The sequence below is a fragment of the Onychomys torridus genome, chromosome 19, assembly GCF_903995425.1.
Source record: "Onychomys torridus chromosome 19, mOncTor1.1, whole genome shotgun sequence".
NCBI classification, from domain to species: domain Eukaryota; kingdom Metazoa; phylum Chordata; class Mammalia; order Rodentia; family Cricetidae; genus Onychomys; species Onychomys torridus.
In genome coordinates this window covers 11,419,828-11,445,274 of record NC_050461.1, presented here as the reverse complement: position 1 = coordinate 11,445,274, position 25,447 = coordinate 11,419,828, and the positions used below count along the sequence as shown (strand labels likewise).

At 41.2% G+C, this 25,447-nt stretch overlaps 1 long non-coding RNA gene across 2 annotated transcripts in view; it reads right to left on the bottom strand.

Annotated features, from left to right (window-relative positions):
• LOC118570256 overlaps nucleotides 1-24,625 on the bottom strand; it is a 35,047-nt gene extending 10,422 nt beyond the window's left edge. For both annotated transcript variants that reach the window (XR_004943170.1, XR_004943171.1), the window contains exons 1-2: nucleotides 24,592-24,625; nucleotides 1,611-1,759 (exon numbers count right to left, since the gene is read on the bottom strand). This is a non-coding gene — a long non-coding RNA (uncharacterized LOC118570256). The remainder of the gene's footprint in view (nucleotides 1-1,610; nucleotides 1,760-24,591) is intronic.
• Between the last annotated feature and the right edge of the window lie 822 nt (nucleotides 24,626-25,447).

Genomic DNA, 25,447 nt, shown 5'->3' with positions numbered 1-25,447 from the left:
TTTTAGATTTGATGTAGTTTCAATACCAAAACAACTCTCACCTAAAGCCTATCACCAACACAAGTATCTCCCAATTTTGCTTCACATATCCAATAATACCATTTCTGGGGACATGAGTCTGGCCTTATTAATCCCTTTGGTGATGAGTGGTTGGAAGAAACAATATTGAACAGCGTTTATGAAAAAAAACCCCACAAAACCTTTTTGACCATTTTCCCTATTGCAAGTTCTATAAATACTTGAATGTGGGAACACAGACACATGGTTTGCACGTGTGCATAAATATGCATTCCTGTACTTCACTTTCTTACTGCAAAGTGTTGTGCCAGAACACTGATTTTTGTTGAAGTCCACTTGTGATCCTTCAGCGATAAGGACCTGACAGGTATGTTTGCTGGTAGCCAGAAAGCTAAAATGAGACTAGGTTACTGATTCCTCTATGAGACAATTCCCTCTGTTTTCATCCCCACACTTTGCTATCCCACTTGCTACAGGGCTGAAGTCCACAGACTCTAACCCAAAGAAAGAATTCTTGAGGGACGTTCTCAGAAGAATCAGCATGAAGAGGCAACTAGCTGGTCTCAGAAGCCAAGGACTCTGGCTGGCTACCATGGTGGGGGTTAAAGCCCAGCAGAATGAAAGGAGTCTGTACTCCTTCTTTTAAAATGTCTGTTTCCATCTTAGCACTAATGAAATAAAAAAATGTAAATTAGTGATTTTACTTTTAGGACCTTTAATAAAGGGTTTTTTGGTTTTTTTTGTTTTTTGTGTGTATGTGTGTGTGTGTGTGTGTGTGTGTGTGTGTGTGTTATTCTCCAAAAGATAGCTTGAAAAAAAAAAAAGATGCTGAAGTTTGGGTGCCTCTGAAAATGACTTGGAATAATGATGTTTGCTAAACTGGGAAACCCTGATACTGTATGAGTCAACTTTCATTATTCTTTAATCAATCTTTGCAATTATTTATCCTAAAATTTTGCAAGCCTGACTTTTGCTCACCTTGCTGAGGAATACTTTAAAGGATGTTTCAACTAATAACAGAGAAAATGATAAATTATAAATAGCAAATCACATGGTAGTGATTTAGATGGCACTAAGGCAAGAGTGTAAGCAATAAAATAAAATTTCCCAACCAACCACTACATTAATAGCAAACAACAAACAGCTGTCTATATAACTAAAGACAGATGCACTAACATGCTTCTTTTGTTTGTTTTTGTTTTTGGAGACAAGGTTTCTCTGGGTAGAATCAGCTGTCCTGGAATTCACTCTGTAGACCAGGCTGGCCCCGAATTCATAGAAATCCACTTGCCTCTGCCTCCCAAGTGTTGGGATTAAAGGCATGTGCTACCACCACTTAGCTCACCAACATGCTTATTAACATGCAAAATTCAGTGTTTTTTTTTTAAACTTTGAAATTATAAAGCAAAATATTGAGAATTTTTTTTATCAGTTCAAGAAGTTCAATATTCATGAGAGAGAATGAAGTAATTTTGTTTTAAATGTTATCTGGTAATACCAATACCTAAAAAACAAGAGCAACAACTACAACTATAGTTAGTCCTTGGTCTCAGTCTCATAAGCATTTGGTAGAGTAATACAGAGATGCTCACATTTACCCGGGTCTGAGTCGGATTTTGTTCCTTCCCAACTGTGTGACCTTTGACAAGTTATTTAACCCTTTGGTCCTGTTTTCTTTTAAACACTTGAGGGCTGCACAGCTCAGTGGCAGAACATGAAGCCCTTAGTTCAACTTCCAACACTGAAAAAAACAAATGAACAAACAAAATATTTGAACTAAAACTAGCAGAGCAAACAGTAAGTAGTCAGCAAAAATACGTTCCAGAGTGTCCCAATGATTTTTTTCTATGGCAAACTCTCTGGTAGTTTTTCTTCTCACTGCAGTCTTTGACATGTCCATACAGCACTCTGTGTTGGCCTTGGCCTTCTCTCTGACCTGATTTCTGGCCACTTTCCATTTCTCCATCAGCCCTGGCACCCTGACCTCCTACCTGGCTGCTCTGTAGAAACAATAGGCACCTCTCACCTCAGGACTTTGATGGCACTTACACTGCTCTGATTTTATTAAAATACATGTATTTATTTTACATTACACCCCTTTGGACCCCCAACTTGCTTCCTACCTGATTTTGCTGACAGTGCCATAGGCCCTGCATCTAACCACTATACAATGTTTCGCTGTGGAATATTAGTTACATTAATTTATGCTGTGGAATATTTGTTTAATGATGCAAAGATGTGTTGCATTCTTTTATGTTGCATTTGTTTAACTCTGTAAGGATGTTTTACTTTGCCTGTCTAAAATACTTGATTGGACTAATAAAGAGCTGAATGGCCAGTAGCTAGGCAGGAGAGAGGGAAAGGCGGGGCTGCCAGGCAGAGAGAATAAATAGAATAAGAGAAGAAAGAAGGAGGGCAAAAAGGAGGAGAGAGGATACCAGGGGCCAGCCACCCAGCCACCTAGCCACCCAGCCAGCCACAGAGTAAGAAGGAAAGAAAGGAATAGAGAATAAAGAAAGATGAAAGCCCAGAGAGAAAAGGTAGACAGGATAATTTAAGAAAAGCTGGCTAGAAATAAGCCAAGCTAAGGCCAGGCATTCATAAGTAAGAATAAGTCTCCATGTATTTATTTGGGAGCTGGGTGGTGGGCCCCCAAAGAGCAAAAAGTAAAAATAAAAACAAACAAACAAACAAACAAAACCCACACAAAATAACTACACTGTTTGAGCAGGAAGAAATCATCCTTTCCAACTTCTAAGGTTATAGATGGGGAGACTGAACCAGAGAGGATATGACTTATCCATAGAACTTTGATTTTCATTTCTTAGTTATTCTTATTCCATACTACCTCCCTGTCTTGGGACAGAAATATATGCATTGAATTTGCCTTAAGGGGAAAAAGAGGCATTCAGTAAAGGTGTGTAGATAACATAAGGAAACGATAGAAATATTTCAATAAACAATAGCAATCTATTTAATGAAGTTAGATAACAGCAGAAATGGGAAATGGGGAAGTCAACACAAAACAATGATAATGGACTCGATAGGACTCATAATTGCTGTAAAAGGAGTTTGATTCAGGAAGTGATAAAGAAAAAGTAGCTAAAAATAAGAGGCGAATATGGCATAGTGGTTAAGGCATAATTGCTTTCAAATCCTAGATCCCTCTTATTTATGACCTTCCATTCATTCAGTAAACATCTGTGGAACATCAGCATGGTGGGGCACTTGTTCTAGGCACTTTGGCTATGTCAGAGAATAGAAGCAAGACCCCTGTTTCTCTGGTAGATACTGTCCAGCTATACTTTAACCTCTGTTTCTCCATACATAAAATGGATAACAAGAGCCGTTCAAACATCTGCTCTGAAGACTAAATGGCCAGCAGACCCAGGAGCCGCTGTGCTCACATCCTGAGTCTGGATCAGCAGGATGAAAGTGGCGCCCCTAGGAAGTCAGCACTGTTACACAGAGCTGGGACGAGGTCCGTGTGAGTGGGTCACATTACCAGCCTGCTACCACCCAACCCCCAAGTGACTGCAGAAAGTCACTCAATTTGAAGGTGGGAAGAGACCAGAACTCTGGCAACACAGAGGTCATCTGGATGGAGAAAGAGAAGAACAGATGGGAAGTTACTCAAACAGGTGAAGGAGAAACCACAATGCCAGAAGGTACATGTCTATCTATTGAGGTTCTCAAAGCATGGTCCCTAAACCAGCACCATGAAAATACCAAAGAAACTGAGGAAGGAGGGAGAGAGGGAGAAAGGAGGAAGTATGAAATTCTCAGACTCCAAACAAAACCTACTCACAGAATCTCCAAGCGGGGGAGAACAATCTTTATCAAGGTCCTTTTTTGCTAACATTAGCAAACTACTGAGACAGATTATTGAACTAAGAAATATCTTCCTGCTAGAAGCCTCCAGCCTTTGTTGACTTTGTCCCAGTATCTCCCACAAGAGAGGCAGGCACACTTTATATACATTTTTCAGCTTGTTCTGTTATTGGTTCCTGTGGGGGAACCTACTCATTTCTCTGTGGGAGGCCAGGGTACTCTTGAAGGAGGAGGATTGAGAAATATTTAGATAGAAAGATAGAGGAGAGAGAAACAGATAGAAACACAGGAGAGCCTCAGGAGGACCTGGATCAATATCCACTGGCCCCTTCTGTCTCTTCAAAATGGCTTTTTATAGAAATAACAAGGGGAAAGGCAAAAGACCTCCCCCTAGCCCAGCCAAGTGCAGACCCTTCCAATCACCTGGTGACCACACACATGGTCCAGCCATCCTCTAATGCAGCCCTGCTGGGTAAGCAAGCTCAGGTCTCACTAGGAAACTCCCATGGGCTCCCCTTCCCACATCCCCAGAGTCTTATGTAGCTCAGGCCTGCTAACAAATCACTATGTAATTCAGGCTGCCCTCAACCTTGTCATCCTCCTGCCTCAGCCTTACCACTGCTAAGGTTACAAGTGGACATTACCACTCTTGGTTATTTGTTTTTCCTTTTAACAAGGCTCTGTGAGGTGAAAATTGATATTTGGAAAGGTCTTCAGGGACTTAAGTCAGTGAAAACCCTCTACTTGAGCCTTTCACTTAAAGTCTGGCAAGAGAATTAACCACAAACATATATCCATATAGGACTTTCCACATACTTTTATGTTCATTAGTAAGATATTTCTGGCTTTTCAGAATTCTGTGCTGGATTGTGATTATCACAGAACTGGGATTCAAACACATTATAGAAGTACAGGTATCAAAAATAACAATAGCAACTAAAATTAGACACCATACCATAGCCAGTGTGCTACATTTTACATAACACAGTTCATCTTCTAACAACCTAATGCTACACTCTTATCCACTTTTACAGATGAAAATATTGAAACTCAAACAGGATAAGATGCAAACACCCTGAGATGGCACAGCTGCAGTTTGGGTCCAGTCAACTGACTTTATGGCCACAGATTGAACCACTTTGCTATTAGTCCTTGTGCCAATTGTTTTTTGTCAACTTGACACAAACTAGAGTCATCTGGTGTGGGAATGGTTTTTGAGAAATAGTATTTAAGGCTTGCCTTTACAAATCAAAATTTTACTCTACTTAACCAAGTTAATAATCCACTTCAAGATCATTTACAGCTACTTTCTCATTCAACTTACATATTGTGTACTTAACCTGTTCAGAATTAACCACCTTTAAGAAACACTGTCATCAACCTTACTATGTTTTGGACACCCTCCTGCACCATATTCCCTAGGTTTCCTGTGACTATTTCATGCTGCTGACTCAGAACAGCATGTGTGTAAGATCTGGTGACCAGATCAGTCTCAGTCACTGTTCTATTGCTGTGCAGAGACACCAGGACCAAGGGAACTCTATTTTTTAAAAAAGCATTTAATTGGTGGCTTGTCTGCAAGAATCTACAAGCTGAACAGAGACTATGGAGGAGTGTTCCCAAATAGTTCTACCAACTGGGGACCAGGAATTTAAGTATGTGTGCCTATGGGCACATTTTCATTCAAACAACCACGAGGTCTAAGGCATGTGCTGAAAGCAAGGAGGCTCTGAAAGCAACAGCCCCTTCCACAAATATGCTGGGAGAAACAAGAGCAGAGAGGGATGACATCTGATTGTCTGTCGCTTTGTGCACTGTTTTGAGTCAATAAGGCCTGAAAGCCAGTTTTCTCCCTGTGAGGCTCCTCTACAAGACTGACTAGGACAAAAGTTCCTCCTTCTTCCCTGTTACCACATCTGCTGTGATTTTCAGCATATGTCCTTTGTTCAGGACTACTGCTTCTTAAATTAGACTCTCTTAGATTAGAACAGGAGATCAAAACTCTAGTGAATAAATCAGGCCCAGTCTTGAGTAAGTGACACTAAGAGTTAGTCTTTCTGTGCAGTATCACCGCAATTTGGGAAGAACCAACCTCATCTGAGGAGCTGCCATAATCAAATTGGCTTGTCGGCGAGTCTGTGGAGCGTTTTCTTGATTAATGAGGGACGTAGGAGGACCCAGCTCATTGTGTCACTCCTAGGCAGGTTGTCTTGAGTTATATAAGAAAGCGAGCTGAGCAAGTCACGGAAATTGAGCCAGGAACCAATGCTCCTCCAAGATCTGTCCCTGTTTCAGTTCAGCTTCCAGGTTCTTGCATTGAATTCCTGCCCTGACTTCCTCCAGTGATGGATCGTGTCCTGGAAATTGTTAGGAATGAAATAAACCCTTTCCTCCCAAGTTGGTTTTGGTTAGTGTCTTATCACAGTAGCCAAAAGCAAACTAGAACAGTCTTTAACATTAGAATAGCTAAGACAGTGTTTAAAAAAATGACTCATTGGCTGGGCGTTGGTGGCGCACGCCTTTAATCCCAGCACTTGGGAGGCAGAGGCAGGCGGTTCTCTGTGAATTCGAGGCCAGCCTGGGCTACCAAGTGAGATCCAGGAAAGGCACAAAGCTACACAGAGAAACCCTGTCTCGGGGGAAAAACAAACAAACAAACAAACAAAAAGACTCATGCATGGTTCCCACCTCTAGAGAGTCTGAGTTAATTAGTATGGGATGAGGTCTGGTAGACCTTTTAGAAGCATCCAGATGATTCTACAGCAGACAGGATAAGGATTATGTGAATAAACAATATAACTTCCACGTTTTAGCATACTGTCCAAAGTCAGTAGCTAGTAAATAGTGGAGCTGGCTACAAATTCAAATATGTAGGAGTCCAGAGTTTGGTTCAGTCACCACTACCACCTTGGTCACTGCTTCTGCAGCTTCTACTTCAATGCCTCTGTCTTGGGGTTTCCATAGCTTCGATGAAACACCATGGCCAAAACAACTTTGGGAGGAAAGGGTCTATTTTGCTTACACTTCCATATCACAGTTCATCACTGAAGGCAATTAGAGCAGGCATCAAACAGGGCAGGAACCTGGAGGCAGGAGCTGATAAAGAGGCCATGAAGGAATGCTGCTTACTGGTTTGCTCTTCCTGATTTGCTCAGCCTGTTTTCTTATAGGACACAGGATCACCAGTCTGAGGTGTCCCCATCTACAACAGGCTAGCCCTCCCTTATCAGTTGCTAATTAAGAAAATGTCAGCCGGGCCGTGGTGGCACACGCCTTTAATCCCAGCACTCAGGAGGCAGAGGCAGGTGGATCTCTGTGAGTTCAAGGCTAGACTGGTCTCCAAAGCGAGTTCCAGGAAAGGTGCAAAGCTACATAGGGAAACTCTGTCTCAAAAAAAACCAAAAAAAAAAGTCCCACAGGCTTGCCTGCCAATAGCTAGATCTTCTGGAGGTGTTTTCCCAGCTGAGGTCCCTCCTCTCAGATGTCTCTAGCTTCTATCAAGTTGACATAACTAGCCAGGAAAGCCACCTTACATTTGGAGGAGCTTTGCGATTTAATATGCCATGTTCAAAGAGAGAAAATATTCAGTTACCATATCTTATGAAAATTGTTGCTTTCAAAAAATAGTTTCATAGCTTCTTAAATAATCTAATGTCTTTTTCTATATATTTTGGTCCCTAAAAAGTATTCTCAACATAAATATCAAAATACTTTTTCTATGACCTTATAATTGAAATAGTTCTTGTGCTAAACAAGAAAATCTTCTCATCTAAAATTTTAATTGAGGCCAATTTTAGTACCCTAAATTAGTTCCAATGTGTTTGGCTCAGGTTTTCTTGGCATTGGCCCTGGGCCCAGGCCCTGGCCCTGTACTGGGTCATCTTACAACTGTACCTCAAGGACACTTGCCAGGAAGTTGGTCTTAGAGTAGCACTACCAATAGCTTACCACCAGAACACGGAGCCTGGACTCCCAGCCTGGGAATAGTAAGTCATATTAACTGCAATTCTACCTAGCAAACACTTGGAAGGAGTAAACTCATAGAGTATTATCGCACCCTCCGACAATTCTGGAAGAAAGACAGGATACATTTTCATTGGTTTGTATAGGCGATGTTTGTTTCCTGAGGTTTGATCTATGTCCAGAAATCTGTAAGCTGCTATAAGAGCACCTCACTTTTATTTGTAGATACTTTTTCAAAAGACAAGATTCAGGCCGAGGAGCCATAGGGTTCTAGGCTTGAAAGATGATCTACGTGAAAGAGTTTAGGCAGATAATCTCAGTTTGTCTGTTTCCTCATTTATCAAATAAAACTTGGCTCGTTGAAATGAGTTCTAAGCCCCAGTCCTAAAATTTTATAACATATGAATACATATTTACAGTTTTCTTGTTCTGATGTAAACTTTAAAATTCATTCTCTTCATACAGAATTTCTAAAACTCTGAGGTTGCTTAGAGATCTAAGCACTTGAGGATGACTATAGAGTTTCAGCTGTGAGGCTATGTAGATGATTTAGTTTCTCTTCTCATTCTAATGTCTTACCTCTTCTTTTCACTTTTTCAATATTGCTTCCTGGGAGTATACATACCAAGCTACAGACCAAGACTGTGTCTCAGCCTTCAGGAACGCCTCCTTCAGAGACAAGTAACAAAAGCCTTGGGTGATCGAAACCACAACCGAGCATTCAATAGAGCATAAGGCACAAAGAACACAAGGCTAATCTGGATGAGTCAAAGAAGGGAGACCAGGAGAAGAGGAGTGCATCCTTATGGACAGAACCTCTGAGCCAGTGGGAGGGTTGCCCAAGGACACGGAACAGGCCAATGGTAAAATTGGCAGAAGGATGTAACTCAAGGCTCAAATTCAAAATCACAGGCTCAGCTAATGTTAATGACATGAATAAAAACTTTTGTCTTGGTTTATTGGAGCAGATGAAATGTCACAGCCCTTACCTTTGCTACAACCACGTTTAAATTAAGTCTTAAGACTTACCTGGGCCCCACATCTAGGACTTCCTCCTTTTCTGCTATATTGACCCATCAAAGCCTGACATCTGAGAAACACTCTCTCCAGTCTACTCTAGGGATGGAAACAGTTCAGTTGCTGAATAGCATGAATGGATAAAATCCTGGTTCTGGCTTAGGAACATCTTTGTTAGTGATGCCTCAGGAGGACAGTTCTAAGGTGACCTGCTGTGGGGTAATGCTCTTGTACACTGTAAAGATTTGTCACTCATGTCGGTTTAATGAAATGTTGATTGGCCAGTAGCCAGGCAGGAAGTGTAGGTGGAGCGACCAGACTAGGAGAAGGCTGGGAAGAGGAAAGGCGGAGTCAGAGTTGCCAGCCAGCCACAGAGGAAATAAGAGGAGAATGCTGGACTGAGAAAAGGTACCAAGCCATGTGGCTAAACACAGACAAGAATTATGGGTTAATTTAAGTGTTAAGAGCTAGTTAGTTATAAGCCTGAGCAATAAGCCAAACAGTTTATAATTAATACAAGCCTCTGTGTGTATATTTGAGACTGAATGGCTGTGGGGCAGGGCAGACAGAAACTTGTGTCTACAGTGATTGTTTTCAAATATGTGAGAGATTGTTGGAAAGATTATTCTGTGGAGGGGAATAAGAATCAAAGGATATGTAGTTTACGTTTGAGCTGTGCTGGTAAACAATGAGTGTCTCTATACAGCTAGAATGGGATATTATAAAGGAGACTCGGTTTTTCAGATTATAGAGCTTCTGCCATTCTCTATTGTGATTGTTCATTTTAATGTCACCTTGCCACAAATCAGAATCATCTGAGTAGGGACCTCATTTTAACCGATATGGAAAACCAAATGTGAGTGGCACCTTCTGTAGCAGCAAAGATGGGGAAGGCATGGCAGAAGGAAGATTATTCCTCCATTTTTGCTCACTTGACTTTCCCCCTCTTGCTGCCACGGTCATTTACCCTCCTGTTGCTGCTAATTCCTTTGCTGGTATCAGAACCAGTTTCTAGGCTTCCATCATTGACTGAGAACCACCGACTCACTCTCCAGGAACCTTCCATGTTTTCAGTTCCAGATTGGGAATGTTGAGGCACCTCCTGGGTTGTGGAAGCCACTGTGGGAAAGGTCTACCACTAAGTCATCCAGCCTCAGAGACTGAGCAACTACTATATATATTCATCCTATCAGTCTGTCCCTCTAGAGAACCCTAACTAATACATCTATCTTCACAGTTGGCCCAGACCAATTGAGGAACAATTGTTCTGTTTTCTCATTTATTCCTCATGAAATATGTGCTTTCAGTTCTACTTAATTAGTATTCCAAGCACTGTACTTTTACATTCTATGGAAAGATATATTATATGCTGTGATGTTTAAGAAAGCAATTTAATGAATTCCCCCATGATATATTAATATGTTTACTGCTAGGGAGTGAAACTTAGTACGTATTTGAGAAAATGGGCAGTTAGGCACACCAAACTTCTGCATTGCCTTATTAGATATACTTTGTTTTATATACTACGGATGCTAACATCTATCTTTTCCCACACCCTCAAGAAATGAATAGTCTTCCTCTCTTTTCTTCTTTTTTTTTTATTTCCTGTGAAACAGTTGCTGAAATACTGGTTCCATTTGTCTAAAGACACAGAAGAAGTGAAGGGAGAATAGAGCCAATGAAAGCAAAAAATATTATTGGCAGTTTGGCAGGTGTAATCTAGACTTGCAAATACCAAATTGTTTTTAGAAAACAATGGTAAGAGATGATTTATATTGCTTTGTAAGGCAGAATACTCTGTTGCCAACAAAATAAAATAAATGTACATATTTTTAACCTGCTTTATGTGCTTGATGCATATAATGTGTTAGAGATCAAATATATTACATAGGAATTGGTTTTAAATTAGTATTCGGATGTTACCTAAAGTCTAAAAACATGTGTGCTTTAAAACAATATAGTAGCCTTTTATTTTTAAAAACATTATTATCATTATCATTATCATTATTATTATTATCATTATCATTATCATTAGAGAGAGAGAAGTTTAGATGACAACTTTGTGAAGCCAGCTCTCTCCTTCCATCTTTTACATGGGCTCCAACAACAGAACTCAGGCCACCAGGCTTAAGCAGCAAGCATCTTTACCTATAAGAGTGTTTCTTAAAGAAAAGTACAACCTCATTTTCTTAATGTGCAAAATCAAACAACACTAAAGAAATAGTCCATGCGAGCTGGTTCTTCCTTAAAGCCATGGGATGTGAATTCTGTTAACATACCCTGAAAAGGAATGTTATCCTTCAGTGTCTTTTATAACCTACCTTAGCTAGAAGTGTCTGCTCCACTGCATTTTTTTTTTTTTTAATCAATCCATAACTACTGGTTCCCACAGTTGTGCTGGGAGTGGCCCGTCCCCTGACACTATGTGAAGTTAGAGGAAGCCTCTGGGATTGTGTTGTGCAGAGGATGGCTACATCATTTCTTTCAAGGTAATTCTATGGAGGCCTTCCCCTCAGTGCTATAATCATCATCTGGCCTGTATATGGAAATGTACAATCATAGCTTTAGATTATATCCACAAGGCAGAGAATACCACCAACACAAGAAGAACCCAGGCAAAAAGCAGCAGCAAGCACCTAATATTCTAGGATAGGTCCTTTTATATGTGTGTGTGTGTGTGTGTGTGTGTGTGTGTGTGTGTGTACATATACATTTATATCAGAGAATGGTCAAAGCAAGGAAGGCATTGCAGGCAAGTCTGAGACCCTGCAGGCACTGAGCAGGAACCCACATGGAGGAGTGGGCAGAAGAGGGCAGTGAGCCATGCTGAAAGGAGAACAGGCCAGCGGGAACAGGGCTGGGCAGTGTCTTCAGCAGGGAGCAGAGGACACAGGCTGCCGCAGCTGCTCTAATGGCCCCTCTCTCGGCCAGGAGCACAGGTGTCGAGAATGAGGGGTAAGAACTCTCCAGCAAAGTGGAATGGAATCTTCACAAGGCTCGTTCTGTTCTCATGAGGTCGTTATTTTTAGGATGCAAAATGCTAACCAGGGGGAGGGCACAGGGACCAGCCAACTCCACCCGTTTGTATTGTCTTCAGAATCCATGATACACCAGAAAGAAGTTTTCAGTTCCTTGAGGACAGAGAGCATTTATGATCAGAAAAGAAAAAACAAAAAACAAAACACGTTCTCTTAAAATCAGGGAGAAAAAGATGTACAAAGGGAAGAAGAGAGCTAAAGGCACACACATGGTTACTGAGTTGCTTTGCAGGTTAATAACTGGCTCATAAAGATTTAGAAATTTTCCTAAAATCAAATAAGAAAGACAGAATTCAGTAAGGTTGTGTGACAGTCCACAACTTTTTTTTTTTTTTTTTTTTTTGCTACCATCAGCTAACAGAGGAAGATGGGATTTACTGTTGCAGAATTCTATAAAGTTTGTCTTACAGTGCATACACTGCAGACAGAGAATGAATACTTCATTCTAAAAAGTTTAAGCCGTTTTCAGGCTGTATTCATTCACAGGGCAGAGGCACTCTGCTGCAAATACCACCAGTCAGCCACCTAGAACCCTTTCAGCTTGTTCCAAAGCCTGGGCCTTTCCTGCACGAAGGGGCTACAAGTTGCCGGACCTCCTAATTCAACCAGGCACACCACAGCCCTGAACCGAGAAGGAAGAAGCGCGGCAGTGGGCCACAGAGTATTCTGTGGTCGGAGCAGGCTTAAGAAAAGCAAGCACTGGGGCTGGAGAGATGGCTCAGTGGTTAAGAGCAAGGGCTGCTCTTCCAGAGGACCTGGTTCAATTCCCAGCAACCACAGGGCAGCTCACAGCTGTCTGTAACCTCAGTTTCCAGGGACCTGACACTTTCACCAAGGACATACATGCAGGCAAAACACCAATGCTCATAAAATAAAAACTTCTAAAAAGGGAAAAAGAAAAAGCAAGCATCCTACTACTGAAACATTAATCTACAGAACTGGGATAATTTCACTGAGCAATTAAACTATCAATAATAATGCTAAGACTTCAGAAGTGCATCCTGTTAATTCTTCAAATTTGTTCTTTCCCAAAAGTGGCATCTCCTCATCATTCCCACATGTTTCTTCATTTCTATTTCCTGCCTCAGCTACTACTGGCTTCTCTCTAAAATACTTTCATTCTTCTCCACCCAGCAAGGCCTATCTCAAAATAAATGAGGATAAGAATAGTATCTACAACAACTATAATTCATTACATACATGTATGAAATCATTAGAGAGTAAATAAAATTTAAAAACCATGCCCAAGATGAGGCTAGTTAACATTTTATCACAGATAAGGGAGAGGCTCATCAGGCCCCATGCCTCCCTGACGGACTACTGGCAGTTTATGGCTGCTGGGGTCTGGCGGGTGGGGGCTGAGGCTTGGGGTCTGGGGCCTGGGGCCTGGGTCTGGGGTCTTGGGGCTGGGGCTGGGTTTGGGGGCTGGGGACTGGGGGCTGGGGACTGGGGGCTGGTCACTTTCTTTAGTGGTGTAGCTCCTGATAAGCTGCATATGCTACAGTAAGTAACTTCCCACCCATGCTCACGGACAATTCTAATTCAATTCAATGGGTCTCTTTTGGATACACGAAGGCATCAAAGCAGGAGGGGGGTTTGAAAAGACAAAGGATTTCAGAGCAGCAGGAATGAGAGGGTAATCGAGGGGTGAAAATGATTAATGAATGAAACTATCGAAGAATCAAGATTTTAAAAATAAGTACTTTTTGTTTTTGAGACAGGGTCTCACTATGTAGCACTGGTTGGTCTGGTCTTAGCTATGTATGTAGATCAAGCTGGCTTTGAACTCACAGAGATTCACCGCCTGTGCCTCCTGAGTGCTAGGACTAAAGGGGTGCACCACCACCACACCTGGCTAAGGAAATCAATTTTTAAAAGATGTATTCATTTTATTTTATATGTATTGAGTGTGCTGCCTACATGCCTGGTACCTGCAGAGTTCAGAAGAGGGTGTCAGATCTCCTGGAACTGGAGTCACATTATGGATGGTTGTAAACCACTATGTGGTGCTGGGCATCAAACCTGAGTCCTTTGCAAGAGCAACAAGTGCTCTTAAAAGCTGAGCCAACTCTCCAGCCAAAGAATTAACATGTTAAAACAGAATAGTATAGGGAGTAGTGTAGAGAGTACTATCTACTTCTTATAGATGAAATAGACCTGGAGTGTTTGAAGTGTATCTTGCATGTAGTAAACACCCTTAGTTCCTCTTTCCTACAGGGTGTCACATGTTTTGTGACACATATGCATCATTACCGGCTGAACTGTGCTCTGCCTCAATCTATGCTGAAGCCCTAACTACTTTAGACTGTAACTTTAAAGAGGTTCAAATGGGGTCACCCCAAACACTGGTAATCTACAGACACAGGGCCGACAGCCACCTGAAGATACCACAAGAAGGCAGTTGTCAGGCTGGAAGTGGTGGTACTGCCCTTGAATCCAAACTCCTGGAGGGAAGGGGCAGAAAGAGTCTAAGTTACAGGCCATCTAGGCTACAAAAGGAACCTTTCAACAAAATAAAAAAGAAATAAATAATCAAACACAAACAACAAGCAGCTACCTTAGTTTCTTCAGGCTGCTGGAGCAGAACAGTGTAAACTGGACTCAGGGTCTCAGCCTATAACCCCGTGCTTCAGGGGCTGAGACAGGAAAAGGTGCCGTGAGTTCAAGGACAACAGGGTTGAAAAGGGAGAGCCCTAAAAAGACTGAACAAAGCAAACTAAAACAGCCACTCAGAACTCTTCATGGCTTATAAATGACCACCATTCTTTCTCATATTTCTGAAAAGCCCAAGACTACGGTGCTGGCAGATGTGCTGAGAACTGTTTCCTCATGGGTGACACCGTCTTACTGTGTACTCATGGGCTACAAAAGACGAGGCGCCTCTGTGGTTTTGCTTCATGAGGACGTCTTGCCCATTCCTTACTGCTGTCGCCTTGGGGTTAGTAGATCAGCACATGAATCCTAGGACATAGACATTCTGAGCACAGCAGTGGCTGTCTGTAAGCAAAGAGAGTTGTAAGAAACCAAATGTACCTATCAACATGCCTATCCTCCATTTCTAGCCTCCAGAACTTTAGAATTAATCTAATTAGCCCAGTTGGTAGAATGCCTGCATATGGAGGGGGAAGGGGCAGGAACAGATGGACAAACCATACACCAATGGGTGAGTGGGCACATCTAATCACAGCATTTAGCAGGTGGAGGCAGGAGTATCAGGAATTCAGGGTCAGCTATATACTGACCTCTAGGCCAAGCTGGGCTATATGAGACCTTGTTCAAAAAAAAAAAAAAAAAAAGGGAAAGGTTTTTTGTTTTTGTTTCTAAAGCCATTCAATTTACACTACTTTTATATTAGATATGGCAGACTGTGGATATAACTGAGAAATTAAATTTGGTAGAGTATCTGATGAGGTTTTCACTTTTATGAGGCTGAAAATCATAGTGGTAAGCACACTGTGTTGAGTCTGGGTCAGCCACTTCTTAGTTAGGAAACTGTAGGCAGGGAGAGTCTAAAGCTATGCACACCAAAAGCATAGGACCCAGTACTGTATGTGCCTGGTAGGACTAAATAAGAAAATGTACAGCACAATGTTGTGCAACGTAACATTCAACCCAGGCCTAAATGTTTCCTGAAGGAGAGATTGTGTAACAACACTTTCTCAGCATCTATCCCTGTCCAAACCAAGGAAAGGAGGTGTACTGGCTGGTTTTGTGTCAACTTGACACAAGCTCGTCATCAGAGAGAAAGCTTCAGTTAAGGAAATGCCACCATAAAGTTCAGCTGTAAGGCATTTTCTCAATTAGTGCTCAATGCAGGGCAGGCCAGCCCATTGTGGGTGGTACCTTCCCTGGGCAAGGTACTGGGTTCTATAAGAAAGCAATCTGAAACAAACAAACAAATAAACAAACAAAAACAAAAACAAAAACAAAAGAAAGCAATCTGAGTAGGCCAAGGGAAGCAAGCCAATAAGCAGCAACTCTCCATGGTCTCTGCATCAGCTCCTACCTTCAGGCTCCTGCCCCATTTGAGTTCCTGTCCTGACTTCCTTTGATGAACAGTGATATGGAAGTGTAAGCCAAATAAAACCTTTCCTTTCCAACTTGCTTTGGGTCATGGTGTTTTATTACTGCAACAGAAACCCTAAGACAGGTGCTGACACAGAAATTAAGTGAATTTGTACTTACAGAGAGTAAACATTAGATTATACATTGGGACTGGTAGGTCTGTCTCAGTGGTTCTCAACCTGTGGGTCATGACCCCTTTGGGGATTGACCAACCCTTTCACATCTCAACCTGTGGGTCATGACCCCTTTGGGGATTGACCAACCCTTTCACAGGGGTGACCTAAGACCATTGGAAAACACAGATATTTACATTATGTTTCATAAGAGTAGCAAAATTAGTTATGAAACACAACAAAAATAATTTTATCGCTGGGGGTCACCACAACATGAAAAACTGTATTAAAGGGTCACAGCAGTAGGAGGATTGAGAACCACTACTCTGTCTGATTCCCAGTCATTCTGTCTCCACTTTATATTACTTCCTACAAAACCCATAGATTCTAATGTGTTGGCACAGTACTTGCCCAATTCTTGCTTTCCAATATGTATATTTTATGGCTGACAGGTCACAGGGACCAGGGCATTAGAGAATTAAATATCATTTTCAAAGCATCTTCACACATATGAAAGAAAAACAAAAAGGAGAAACAAAACAAAGGCCAAACAATCAGCAGAGGAAATTCTATCTTTGGTAATTCTATGGTCCTGCAATGCAGACAGCCATGGTATAATGGCCTCCTAAGAATGTGGCACAAGTGATTTACATTCTCATATTGCAGTGTCCTGATCTGAACCAAAGAGTTCCAGTTGCTAAAGGATTATAACTTGTACAGCTATTGGACAAAATCTAATATCTAATTTTAGCACATAACTCACCCTGCTGTATTTAAGCCCAGTTAAATAAGCAAAGCATGTTCTCAATTGCTAAGTGATAGCTCTCATCTCCCACACCCTAACTCAGGAATCAGAACACAGCTTTGAAGATATTTCAAGACATCCCATCAAGGCACTTGTTTCCACTATTTTCCTTAGTAAAACAATGAAGTAGTCGTTTCTTCAGTCATGTGCTCTGTATCGAATTGCCTCGCAGAAGATGCTTAATTGTTTTATGTAAGCAATTAGTTTGCATATTTATTTTAGTGTTGTCAAGAAGAGACTAGTCTTAAGAGGACAATGCCAGTTTTGAAATGACTCAGTAAGAATGACCACACGCACATTCCTACACTTAACTAAAAACAGAAGTCCATACCTGAGTGATGGGTGTGTTTTTCCAAGTGGAGCGAAGGTGACTGGTGAGAATTACTTTGCTCTAGCAGGTGTTTTTGCTACTTCACTAGTTTTGTGCAACAGGAATTTATTTTGCATGGTATTTAGATATTTGGGTCTTAAATATAGAAAGTTCTATAGTCAGTCACTCCAGAAATGTTTAAAATACTTCTGTAAATCATAATACAACTCTGCAAACAGTTAACAGAATAAATCTGAAATCAATGGAATAAACAAGTTTGAAAGTTGTTTTAATTTTCTTTTTCCCAAGTTCAGGTGTAGTTACTTTCTGGGAAGACTCCTGCTTTATCACAAATTTACCAACAATCAAAATATTCTTCCAAAACATACTAAAGGCTTCATAAAGATAATCCTTCCCTCCACAGAGGTTGGAAAACCCTCGCTTCCCATCAACTTAGTTCCTCTCTCCACAAAGGACCGAGAAAAGGAAATCAGTCAGAAGTAGAGGTGGGATAGATGGCAAGATTCTATTTCTCTCTATTCTACTCAAATACCTAGTTATAGTGACCTTAAAGAGAAAATGGAAACAGTATTTGAAAAATGCATTTCACCTAAGTTTCTATTTCCTGGAAGGGCTATTTGTTTGGTTTTAAAGTAAAGAAAGTTACTAAATTACACTATTTCTCTAATCAATACAATATAAATAAAAAATAATCAGAATTCTCCATCAAGGTGGTACAGTGAATTCATACTTCAACTGATCCTGTCTTATAAGGAAAATATTTAATTGGGGTAGCTCAGTAGAGGTGGGATAGATGGCAAGAACAGTTTCAGAGGTTCAGTCCACTATCATCATGGCAGGGAGCATGACAATATGCAGGCAGACATGGTGCTCCAGTAGTAACTGAGAGTTCTGGACCTTGTAGGCAACAGGAAATGGACTGAGACAGTGGGTGGTGGTATCCTGAGCAAAGGCAACCTCAAAACCTGCCCCCATTGTGGCATACTTCCTCCAACAAGGCCACACCCACTCCAACAAAGCCACACCCCTCATATGAGATTATAGGGGCCAATTATATCCAAACTACCACATCCTATATGCTCTAAATATATGATAATTACAGATAAAACAGAAAGAAAAAGAAAGCCCAAGATCCATTTTCTCATAAAATAAAAAAGCATTTTGTGGACTAGCAACACAACAGAAATACTAAGTAGTAAGCTGGATTAAGCTGTACACTACAAGGGTATGGTCTTGAAGCAGCTAGTGATAACTGAAATTTTAGTTTTTATGTAACTACAACTTTCTATACAAGATGCAGGACAAAGCCAGAAACTGAAGCATAACTAACTTGACCAACCTTCCTGGGTTTTCCCAAAGCACCCCTGGTCTCCTCCCCACCACCTCCCCCCACAAAGGTCCTTTTAAAGTTAAAATGATAATTGGGCATTGTGGGAGTCCACAAAGGCTTCCTAATGAAAACTTACTCAGGGTCAGAGAATCTGAGCTTGCTTTACCCAGCAGGGCTGCATAAGGAGATGATTTGACCACAGGCTTGGTTACTAGGTGTTTGGAAGTCTACACTTGGCTGTATGGTGTGCTTTGATCTTGGAAGGGGGAGGTCTTTTGCCTCTCCCCTTGGCAATTATAAAAAGTCCTTTTGAATAAACCTCGAGGCTGTTGGGTACTGACCCAGGCCCTCCCGAAGCTATCCTGTGTCTGTCTTTCTTCTTGTCATCTAGGTCTCTCTTTCTAACTGATATTTTCTTGTCCCCCTCTGCTCCACCTAAGAACCCTTCAATAGGTGGGAGAGGGTCGGAGCTGGTCCACAGACTCCCACAGGTCATGGTGACTCTTGACTGTAATTCTTGTTTGGAAGACAAACAGGAAGATTGAGCTCACCACCAGTCATCTCTGCACTTCCATACTCTATTTCATAAAACCACATCTAAGCCAGGCAATGTGGCGCATGCCTTTAATCCCAGTACTTGGGAGGCAGAGATAGGCAGATCTCTGAGTTTGAGGCCAGCCTGGTCTACATAGTAAGTTCCAAGATAGAGAAATCCTGTCTCAAAAAGCCAAAACCAAAACAACATGCCTTTAATCCCAGCACTTGGGAGGCAGAGGCAGGCAGATCTTTTTGAGTTCAAGGCCAGCCTGAGCTACAGAGTGAGTTCCAGGAAAGGCTCCCAAACTACACAGAGAAAAACAACCTGGGGGGGGGGGCAGACTGAACAAGCCATGAGAAACAAGCCAGTAAACATCACTCTCCTGTGGCTTCTGCATCAGCTCCATCATCCAGGTTCCTGTTCTGAGTTCCTGTCCTGACTTCCTTCAGTGACAGACAGTGATAGGCATTTTCAGTATTCATTACTTTGTGTATGTTTGCCTTTTCATCTTACATTTTCCTTAACCTGAAAATTTTATTGCTTGCGTTTATACCTGGGTTCCTGAGAGACTTGGGGACAACAGAGAGACTAAGGAGATGGAGAGGAGTAGAGAGAGGAGAAGAGAATGGAAGATCTAGATGGGTAGGAACTGGAGATGAATGGACTAGATGGGAAGAACTAGATTAGAGAGCTAGAAGAGAATACTAGAGGAACAAGATTGAAGATAAGGAAGAGTCAGATGGGGAAGAACAAGATGAGGAAGAACAAGATAGAAAGAAGGAGATGGGAGATGAGCTAAGATGGGAGGGAACTAGACGGATAAGAACCTAGATGGAGCAGAACTAAGATGAGAGAATTAAGTTAGAACTTAGAGGGGACAGCAGATAAATGTAGAGAGAAATCCAGCAAGAAAGGAGCTAGGCATGAGAGCAGAATAGAAGTTTGTAGACAGAGAACTAACACAGAAGAATAAAGTGTATGGACTAAGGAGTTTCATGTACATAGACTCATCAAAGATTAAATTATCAGCTGGTTGTAGATTCTTCCCGGACACCGGGAGGGGACTATCAAGGGGCTGGACCCCTCTTAGTCCCCGTTATCTACCTACCTACCTACCTACCTACCTACCTACCTACCTACCTATCCATTCACCCATCTAGCTAGCTAGCTATAAAATAGAGAGCACATCACTAAATGAGCATATTACCAAACATATAACTGAACTGAACCATGTTAAGAGATTGGAATCAGAAACACATTATAAACTGGAGAGCTCACAAATAGGGAACAGAGTTAAACAATGTATAAGACAACTATTTTATGGTATTTTAAATTATTGTTGAAGTATTAAGATGTGATCTAGCATCACATTGAAGACTTTTAAAGTGCTCTTAACATTTTAAACATGAGCATGATACTTTCACACTTAAATAATAAATGCTAGTAAAAGATCAATCATCAGGCAGGTTGAGACTACCATAAATGTGTGTGATCATAACTGACTGGGTAGAAGCTCACTGGCACCTTTAACATTAATGTTTTTAAACCTTTTTCCAGTTTCTTGGAAACCTGAGCTAGCTATAACTCACTATTATCTACATGGGCAGGACTAGGAAACCATAAATGCATACATATTGTGTAAGATAACATCCATTTGTTTCAGTCAGAAGGATGCTCATAGGAATAAACATCTTTTTTTTTTTTTAAGACACATTCTTACTACATAGCTCTAGCAGGAGGATCTAAGTTCCATCTCCAAAACCCAAATGAAATAGCAAAGTCAGGTGTGGTAGCTCACACTTGTAGTCCAAGCACTGAAGAAGGAGAGACAGGAGGCTCTCTGGGGCTTACTGGCCAGCCAGCCTACTCTACTTGGTGAGCTCCAGGTCAGTTCAGAAAACAAGCTGGACAGCACCTAGGGAACCACAGATCTGAGGCTGTCCTTGGACCTCTGTATACACAAGTACACACATGTACACACACACACACACACACACACACACACACACACACACACACGGTAGGGAGGGGAGGGAGAGAGGGAGAGGAAGAGAGAGAGAGAGAGAGAGAGAGAGAGAGAGAGAGAGAGAGAGAGAGAGAGATACTGAGACTGAACAGAGACAAACAAACAAATCAGCAAGAAGGCAGATAAACCCAGGCATGTTGATAACGACATCAGCTGCAAACGAACTAAGCACACTGATTAGGCAGAAATGTCAGACCAGACAGTGAAGTGCTGTATATGCCATTAAGAAACACATTTTCAATATAAAAGCACAAATTAAAACAAAAGGATAGGTAAAGACACATATTTTAAACACTGGTCATAATAAAGATGAACTAGTGGCTATTAGCCAAGTATACTTTAGGTCAGAGGATAGGCATCGCCAGAAATAAAGAGAAATATTTCAAAATGGGAAAAGGGTCATTCATCAGGAAAATATAACCACTCTAAATATTCATTACCTAACAAAGCTTCAAAATACAAATAAAAGCTAATACAACTAAAAGGAGGTATGATAAACTTAGAGTCAGAAACTCCAGTTTCTTTGATCAATAAAGTAATTGACAGAACAAACATACAGAAAATCAACAAAGACATGGAAGAATTTAGTAATATTCTCAAACAACTCAGCCTATTTGATGTTACAGAACACACCGTTCCACAACCGCTATATACACATTTTCTTTTCAAACATTCATCATATTCATACTGACCATCCACTGTGTCAGTATACAAGTCTCAAAATATTTAAAAGGATTAGAATTATAAAAACAGTTCTTATTTTAAAATGTAATTAAGTTAGAAATCAAGAAAAATAGAAACTAGAAATCAACAAAAATCAAGAAAAGTTTTCTATAAAAACCCAAAATATTTGGAAATTAAGCAACATTTGCTTTTAGGCAGGGTCAGTCTCACTAGCAGATCTGGATGACCTGGAACTCAATATGTAGACTACGCTGGTCTTGAACTCACAGAGACCTACCTGCTTGTGCCTCCTGAGTACTGGGAGTAAGGGCATACACCAAACATAAAGTTCCACCAACATGATTGCCTAAATACGAGCTGAAGGACAACTCCAGCAGACATGCCAAAGTAGATGTGGAAAGCTCATGAGGCCTCAACCCTACACAAAGGCAAGTAAGGAATGCTCAGAGTGGGAGAAATGGAAGGGTGCACAAACTCGTTATCCAAAACCAAATGATCAGTCCTGAAGATGTACATATCAACAACATTATATGGACTGAGCAGGTTATATTTAGGAATATATATTTATACACACATATGCATGGAACAACAATTAATGAAAAAGAGGCCATGAATTTGAAAGCACACAAGAAGGGGTATATGAGAAGGTTTGCAGACACAAAAGGGAAGGGAGAAATGTTATAATTATAATCTCAACAATAAGAGAAAAAATGGACAAAACCGTTTATTTTTATGTGTGGGCATACACATGCCATGAGCATGTGGAGGTCAGAGAAAAACATGTGTATAAGATGGTTCTTTCCTTTTTTCAAGTAAGTTCCAAAATTCAAACTCAGGTCATCAGGTTTGGTGGCAGTGTCTTTCTTTACCAACTGAGGCATCTGGCCAGCCCTGGGGTACATTAATCTTTCCTTGTGTATTTCTCTTACACTATATAGGAGAAGACATCCATAATTCCTAGAAAGGGGAATGCTTAGGTAAGGCCATTTGAAGCTAAACACATAAATTCTATGCAACAGAAATGGTGAAAAAAGATGAGAACAAATTCAATTTGCATTTATTTTCCCAAGTCATTTTCTAGTCATACCTTCATAAAAACAGATTTGTTCTTCAACAATGTTTATAGACTAGTTGCTATGTTCCAGGAATATACTAGTAACCTGTGAGGGAGGTACAAAGGGGTGAAAATCCCACACTGCTTATGAATCTTAGAGCAGATTAGACATACCATAAACAACTAATAAGTAAAAAATGTATTTTATTTTACAGGATAGTGATAATGGTAATAAGGGAAAACAGAGCAGGGAGGAAGGGAAGATAATTTCTCCCCCAAGCCCCACATGGGACAGAATCCAGTTCCTTCCTGTATTCTGGGCAAGTGTATTTACAGTGAGCTATATTTTCAGAGTTTGCAGGCAGCAGAGATGTCATTGATTAGGTAACATTTGAGGAATGTGGAATATCAGGAAGAAGATGTGAAAATTTGGGCCAAATATTGGGAGCGTGTAGTGGGTAGCCATTCCAGCCTTAGCCTGGAAGTTCCAACCCCCATTGAGGCTTCAGTAATGGTCATGCCCACAAGGCAGGGCTGAGGGCGGATGCTGAAGACACCAGATCAAGAGGAGAGGCCTCTCTTGGTTCTGGGACCCTGGACGCTGGAGGTAGACCAAGCAGAGTTCTCCAGAGAACACCGCCGGACTGCGCCATACCTTTCCCAGACCCTGCAACCTATCCTTTCATTTGTAAGTTACCCCACAAAATAAACCTCCCTTTTAACTACATGGAGTGGCCTTAATAATTTCACCAATAGGAGTATACCTAGGTATTCGAGAAAAAAAATAAAGAAGCTGAAATGGCTGGTTCAGGAAGAGCCAAAGGAACACAGCATTCATTGTTAGAGGAAGAGGTCAAGGAAGACCACGTAAGGTTTTGTAGGAGTTCAACTTTTACACTCAGTAAGTGTGAGGCCTCCAGAAGGTTCTGAGCAGAAAGGTAAAATGACAATCTTAGATACTAACAATATCATTCTGGCTGTCATGATGAAAATATGCCAAAGGTGAAGGGAACTGAAAGGATACTAGATAGGCTACTGCAAGAATGCCAGATAACTGGAGCTGGAGAGATGGCTCAGTGGTTGAGTGCACACTACTCTTACAGAAGATCTGAGTTTGGTTCCTAGTACCCACAATGAGCAGCTCACAATCACTTGTAACATCCAACACATCTTCTTCGGGCACCTGCACTTGTAGAATAGAATATTTGTTTAAGTAAAGATGTGTTACATTTGTTTGCATTGCAGAATAACTGTTTAACTAGGTAAAGATGTGTTTCCTTTGTTTAACTATGTAAAAATGTGTTGCTGTTTTATTTTGCCTGCCTAAGCCACCTGATTGGTCTAGTAAAAAGCTGAATGGCCAATAGCTAGGCAGAGGAGGGATAGGCAGTGATGGGCAGAGAGAAAAGGGAAGCCAGCCAGCCAGCCAAGGGCCAGTCAGCCAGACATGGAGGAAGCAGAAAAGCAGGATGGACAGTATGTAGAGAAGGTAAATGAGCCCCAGGCAGCATATTAATAGAAACGTGTTGATTTAAGTTAAAAAAAAAACAAAAAAACAAAAAAACCAGCTAGAAACAACCCTAGGCTAAGGCCAAGCATTCATAATTAATAGTAAGTCTGTGTGTCTTTATTGGGAGCTGGTTGGAGGCCCAGAGAAAATTTCAACAACATGCACTTATGTGCACATACTCCTGCCATCATACTACACACACTAAATAAAAATAGGGGCTAAAGAGCTAGCTCAGCAGTTAAGAGCGCTTACTGATCCTCCAGAGAACCTGAGTTTGGTTTCCAGCACTCATGTAAGACAGCTTGCAAATGCTTGTAACTCCAGTTCCAGAGGGTCTGATGTCCTCTTCTGGCCTCTTTGGGTACCCACCTACACAGAACATACACAAAGTCTGGAGTGAATGTGTATTGTTGACATGAGCATGGCCATGTCAAGGATGCCAATGCCTCAGACCCCTCTCCCTGTCTCAGGCTCAAGAGAATGTAAGGCCTTCCCCTAGTCCAAGTATGGATGCTGACAGTGTGTGCAGAAAGTATCAACCGTAGCTTCTTCCTCAAGAATGAATATAACCTGAAACTACTCCTTTACAGAGATACCCCACCACCACCAAAATTATCTAACCTGCCTCTTCAGTTCACTGAATATAATAAACATGCTCCTTGTTCATATTGTATATAATAAACATATCAAGTTTCTGGCTGCTGATGGTGTATCTCCATCAGAGTGTATGATCCATGGGTCTCAGCTTTTTATGAGTATCTTAGTTAGGATTTCTATTGCTGTGAAGAGAACTAAGACCAGTGCAACTCTTACAAAGGAAAAACATTTACTTGGGGTGGCTCGCTTACAGTTCAGAGGTTTAGTTCATTATTGTCATGGCAGGAAGCAAGGCAGCATGCAGGCATGGTGCTGGAGAAGGAGCTGATAGTTCTTACATCTTGACCTGCAGGCAATAGGAAGTGGTCTGAGATATGGCTTGAACATGTGTGAGACTTCAAATCCCAGCCCCACAGTGACACACTTCCTCCAACAAGACCACACCTACTCCAACAAAGTCAAAACCTCCTAACAGTGCCACTCCTTATGACCTTATGGGGGCCGATTACATTCAAACAACCACAATG